Below are 6,356 nucleotides of genomic sequence, written 5' to 3' on the forward strand. Positions count from 1 at the left end.
GCTAGTTATATATATATTGACATTGGATGGTTTTGAGCTAATTTTGGGGTGGGGGTCAGACATTTCCATCACCCAAAAATATTTTTTTTAAATGTTATACTTTTAAATTTTTTTATATTCTTTTATAAAAATTTTATCTTAAGTTTTTTTTTAAATTACAACATAGAAACTACCATCTCGAACAACTACAAAAAATTTGAACCTGTAATGTAAGAGCTCCAGTGGCGTAATCAGTTAGCGCACGGTTCTTCTACACTGTTATGCCGGGGTTATAAGTTCGAATTTCACCAGGAGCAATACGTTTTTGAACGTTGATACTTATGAATATTATTGAATACTATTTATAGGGTAACTGCCCTACTGACGTTTGCCTAATTTTATTGTTTTTAAAAGATACAAATTTTTCAGAATTTACTTAATATTCACTATGAATTTGTATTATCTTAATTTTTTTTCTTGTACAATTGGCCTATTTAGCTCAATGGTAGAGCACTCGTCTTGTAAACTAGGGACCGTGAGTTCAAACCTCACAGGGGGCAATCAATTTTTGTGATACTCAAGTTATATAGTAGCTTCTCTATTATTTTTCCGTTTAGGTACGCACTACTTGTTCTATATAATTAAGCTTCTCCTACTTAGATATTTCTTCAATTTTAAATGTATTTAATACTTTGTGGTTGATGAGAGACACTGAAAAAGTTATGCAAAAAAAAAGATTTATACATATTTCATTTTTCATAGTATTTTTAAATTAATGAAAATAATTAAATTAAGATTTGGGGAGGGGGGAGGGTGTGTGTGTGTGTTTATTTTGAACACAAATTATCCTAATATGTTTTCTAACAAAAAAATTTAAACAGCGATGTATTTTACTTTTTAAAGTTGGTTAAAAAAAGGTCTTTAAAATGCAATAAATTGTCCTGTATAATATGCAAAAAAATCTACATAATCTTTATGTACTCGATAGATTGAAATAGTTAAATGATTATCATATATCATCCGATTTTGTTTATTTTACAAAGATGCCTACTAAAATTGATTTTATTTTCGAAACTGCAATTATTATAAAAAAATGTTTCTTTATCTTTATCATTATGTTATACAATTTCTGAATTTATAAGCAATACATGAATCAATATATTATTACTTTGATGTTGTCCATATTTTCATGTACTCTGGTAAAGAAATAATCTCAGCTGGCTAAAATAACAATAACCCCCATACACCTTCTTTAATCCATCTCTCCCCTCTTATGGGATATATAAATGAACTGGCCAATAAATGAGGTCCATAATTTTATTAACAAATTTTCTTTTTTTTAATATATCCACATATTCTATTATATAAAGTGGTAATGTGAAGCTTCTTATTGATCCAGGGAAAGTTTAAAATTTTTTTGGGGGAAATGTATCTTTTCCCTCCCAAAAAAAGATGACCCTCAAAATAAATTATTTTTGCTTCCCTTAAGTATTCCTAGAGGTTTTAGGGGCGCAGCCACTAGTATCCTTTAACCATTAACTCATTACATATTAAAACAGGTTTTAAAAGTATGTACATAAGAGTTATACCTATGAAATTTAGCACCCAATAATTTATTAAATTGTGATATTTAGACCTAAATTTTTCTTCAAAATTTCTGTCACCTTTGGACTAGGGGTTAGTGTGGCAGTCTTGTGTTGGAAAGGTTCTTGGTTCAATTCCACCAATTGAATGTGATTAAAGTTTTTATTCTGCTATGGACATTGGGACAATGGACAATAATTTTTGTTTCCTCTCATTTATATTTAGTTATTTTCCTCTCAAGTTGAAAAAAAATTTTAAAAGGAGGGTGGATATAATGTGTAAAAAAAGATTAGAGGAGATTTGTTCTAGGTAAACTTACTTTATTTGTAATATTATTAACTAAATTTTAATATAAAATTGCTTTACACCTATGTTCTAAGGGTTAGTGCACCATAATGTGTAAGAAAGGTTTTCTGTTCAATTCCACCAAGAATTACATATGATTATTTCTAAAACCTTGTATAAAGTATGGAGAGTTATTTTGTCTGTAGATTAAGAATTCGATAACTACTGAACTAATGAAAACTTTTTAAATTGCCTTTTCCAAGTTTTTGAATTTTTTAAAAAACTAAAATTAAAACTGGTGGGTGCTCAACCAAACTCCCCCCTATTTTCCCATAAAAAAATAATAAAAGTCACCCTTCATCCCCCCAAATTTTTTTTTCTTCTGGGATTCGAACCCGGATGATAGATGGTTCAAAGCTGTTACCGTACCAAAAAGCTATCAGAGCTCCAATATTTCAAAATGAAAATTTGTCTTATTTTTAGATCATTAAGTATTATGATGTCTGTTTGTTTGTCTGTCTATATGTTTGTACTAGAGGATCTCGCTAACTACTAAACCGATATGGTGCTCCTATTCAGGGTAGTTTCTTATAGGTACTGGGAAGGTTTACAACTATTTTGGGGGAGGGTACCATCACACTACCAGAAAAAAATTGCCTTAGAAAAAAAATTAAACATCACCCCAAAATTAAAAATGGGATTTACTCGCCCCGGCCTTCCCCACCCAATAAAAATCACCCTACCCCCCAAAAAATTATTTTAATTCAGTTCTTCTTTTTCCAGTACCTATTGTTTAGTATTTTTTGTAATAACTTCATAATTACATTGTCATTAAGATTATGTGACATAAAAAGTTAGTCATAAAAATTATACCCATGAATAATTGTAATAAAAAGCACTATTGTAAAAAAAACTTTTTTCATAAGAGGTAAGTTTTTATGACAAATACATTTATTGCAAGTGTACATATGATAAGCATTTTAAAGACGTTTATTTTTAAGACAAATTTAACCTGCGTACCATGGCTCAACATGTAGCGCATCTGCTTGTCATCATGGAGGTAATAGGTTCGAATCTTGGCCAGACACTGCATGAAATCTGAAGACGTTAAATGGTTCCTACTGCAGCTATGCCAGGTATGCAACATGTAAAGTTAGAGTATGAGGATTTCCTTGGCTCGTAAACAGGCGTAACTCATTACCATAGGACTTTCTGGCAGGTAGTTGGTTGCTGGATAGATGTCACTTAAATTGGAAAGAATTGGTTCCCCTTAATTATCCAAGGTTCAACAAGAAGCGCATCTGCTTGTCATCAGAGAGGTAATAGGTTCGAATCTCGGCCAGACACTGCGTTATAACTGAAGACATTAAATGGTTACTACTGCTGCTATGGCAGGTGTGCAACATGTAAAGTTGGAGAAGGAGGATTTCCTTGGCTCATAAACAGGCATAACTCATTACCATAAAACTTTCAGGCAGGTAGTTCAATAAAAAAAAAGTTGGTTGCTGGATAGATGTCACTTAAACTAATACAGAAAAGGAAAGAATTGGTTCCCCAAGGTTCAACAAGTAGCGCATCTGCCTGTCATCAGGGATGTAATAGGTTCGAATCTCGCGCAGACACTGCGTTATAACTGAAGACATTAAATGGTTCCTAGGTGCTAGGTGTGCAACATGAACAGGCGCAAAGGAAAGATATAATTCCCCTTGGACCTTGAGTTAATGTCATAGAAACCCTCGACCGTGGCTCAACATGTAGCGCATCGGCTCGTCGTCTGGGAGTTGATAGGCTTTGTACTGCATCATAACTAAAGATGTTGAAATAAATTCCTACTGATAAAAAACTTGTATAAAACTTTGGGTACCAGTATAAAACTTTGGGTATCAGAATAAATTTTTGTCTATTAGTATAAAACTTTGGGTACCAGTATGAAACTTTGGGTACCAGTATAAAACTTTGGGTACCAGAATAAATTTTTGGCTATTAGTATAAAATTTTGGGTACCAGTATAAAACTTTGGGTACCAGTATAAAACTTTGGGTACCAATATAAAATTTGTGTACCAGTATAAAACTTTGGGTACTCGTATAAAACTTAAGGTACCAGTATAAAACTTTGGGTACCAATATTAAAACAAAATTTTAGGTATTAGTATAAAATTTTGGGTACCAGTATAAAACTTTGGGTACCAGTATAAAACTTTGGGTACCAGTATAAAATTTGGGTACCAGTATAAAATTTGGGTAACTGTATAAAACTTTGGGTACCAGTATAAAACTTTGGGTACCAGTATAAAATTTGGGTACCTGTATAAAACTTTGGGTACCAGTAAAAAACTTTGGGTACCAGTATAAATTTTTAGTACCAGTATAAAACTTTTGGTACCAGTTTAAAACTTTGGGTACCAGTATAAAACTTTGGGTACCAGTATAAAACTTTGGGTTCTAGTATAAAACTTTGGGTACCAGTAAAAAACTTTGGGTACCAGTATAAATTTTTAGTACCAGTATAAAACTTTGGGTACCAGTTTAAAACTTTGGGTACCAGTATAAAAGTTTGGGTACCAGTATAAAACTTTGGGTTCTAGTATAAAACTTTTGGTACAAGTATAAAACTTTGGGTACCAGAATAAAATTTGAGTACTAGTCTAAAACTTTGGGTACCTGTATAAAAACTTTGGGTATCAGTATAAAACTTTGAGTACTAGTATAGAATTTTGGGTACTAGTATAAAACTTTGGGTACCAGTATAAAACTTTGGGTACCAGTATAAAATTTTGGGTACCAGTATAAAACTTTGGGTACCAGTATAAAACTTTGGGTACCAGAATAAAACTTTGGGTACCAGTATAAAATTTTGGGTACCAGTATAAAACTTTGGGTACCAGTATAAAACTTTGTGTACCAGTATAAAACTTTGGTTACCAGTAAAATTTGGGACCAGTATAAAACTTTGGGTTCTAGTCTAAAACTTTGGGTACCATTATAAAATTTTGGGTACCAGTATAAAACTTTGGGTACCAGTATAAAACTTTGGGTACCAGAATAAAACTTTGGGTACCAGTATAAAACTTTGGGTACCATTATAAAACTTTGGGTACCAGACTAAAACTTTGGGTACCAGTATAAAACTTTGAGTACCAGTATAAAACTTTGGGTACTAGAATAAAACTTTGGGTACCAGAATAAAATTTGAGTACTAGTATATAATTTTGGGTACCAGTATAAAACTTTGGGTACTAGAATAAAACTTTGGGTACCAGAATAAACTTTGGGTACCAGTATAAAACTTTGGGTACCAGTATAAAATTTGGGTACTAATTCTGAATCAAACATTTGAAAAAATCCTGCTGTCCTCCCCCCTCTTCCCTCCACTCTTATTCTCACAACCCCTAACCACCCTCAACTCTCCAAAAAATGTCCTAGAATGCATTTAAAAAATCCAATTTAGCCGAAGCCTCAGCTGCAAAGCTTATTTTATAATCAGCCATAAGATCAGCCGCGAGGCTTAATATTGTATTCAGCCGCAGCCACATTCAGCTGCGCGGCTGAATTTAATTCAGCCACAGCCTCAGCCGCACGGCTTTCAGTAAGCCGCAGCCTCAGAATCAGCCGCGAGGCTTAATTATGTTATCAGCCACTCTCAGCCTCAGCCTCACTCAGCCGCGCGGCTTAATTTTCCAATCAGCCACTGTAAGCCGCAGCCGCTATGAGCCGCGCGGCTTTCAGTAAGCCGCAGCCTCAGCCACAAATCCTTCAGCCACGGAAAGCCTCAGCCACCCTCAGCCACTGTAAGCCTCAGCCGCTCGAAGCCTCAGCCACAAAATTCCAATTCAGCCACTGTAAGCCTCAGCCACCCCAATTCTTATTAAGCCTCAGCCGCATTCAGCCGCAGCCACTCTCAGCCGCACTAAGCCTCAGCCACTCTCAGCCTCAGCCACTTCCATAACTTTAAGCAGCCGCAGCCGCAGCCTCAGCCGCAAATTAGGATTCAGCCGCAGCCGCAGCCGCGCGGCTGATAGCGCGGCTTCCGAACCATGGATTTAATCTTTGATTTAAAATCTAGGCTAACCCGAGATTTGTGGGGGATTTAAAACAGGGATAATGGGATGGGACAATGTATTATAAAATAATGTTAGTTCATAATTTATGGAGGAAGAAAGGGATGTAGATGAATTTTCATTCCTTACAGGATAGGACAGCAGACGATAAATTGATTTATATCTCCAATGATGATAAACAAAATTACCAATTCTAACGATTAAAATTATTCACTAAAAATCACATAATTAAATTAAAGTAACCAAAGTTTTTTTAGCCAACAAATAAGATAATATGGATGTAAAATTTCAGGTACCAGTGTAATTTACAATCCAATGTCCCCTCCCTCCCTGTGTAAAATAATTCAAATTGAGGAAAAGAAATTTTGGAGAGTGGAGATATGAAACTTAGATTAATGTTAAACATTTTCAGAAACAAGAGAAATTCAGGTCGTAAATCTTTGTTACC

At 34.2% G+C, this 6,356-nt stretch overlaps 1 non-coding gene across 1 annotated transcript; it reads left to right on the forward strand.

Annotated features, from left to right (window-relative positions):
• Positions 1–467: 467 nt before the first annotated feature.
• TRNAT-UGU (transfer RNA threonine (anticodon UGU)) lies at positions 468–539 on the forward strand. The gene has a single exon. It is a non-coding gene; the product is annotated as a tRNA-Thr (tRNA).
• The last annotated feature ends 5,817 nt before the right edge of the window (positions 540–6,356 follow it).

Source organism: Acartia tonsa, chromosome 2, assembly GCF_053477335.1.
Source record: "Acartia tonsa isolate MP-2025a chromosome 2, ASM5347733v1, whole genome shotgun sequence".
NCBI lineage: Eukaryota > Metazoa > Arthropoda > Copepoda > Calanoida > Acartiidae > Acartia > Acartia tonsa.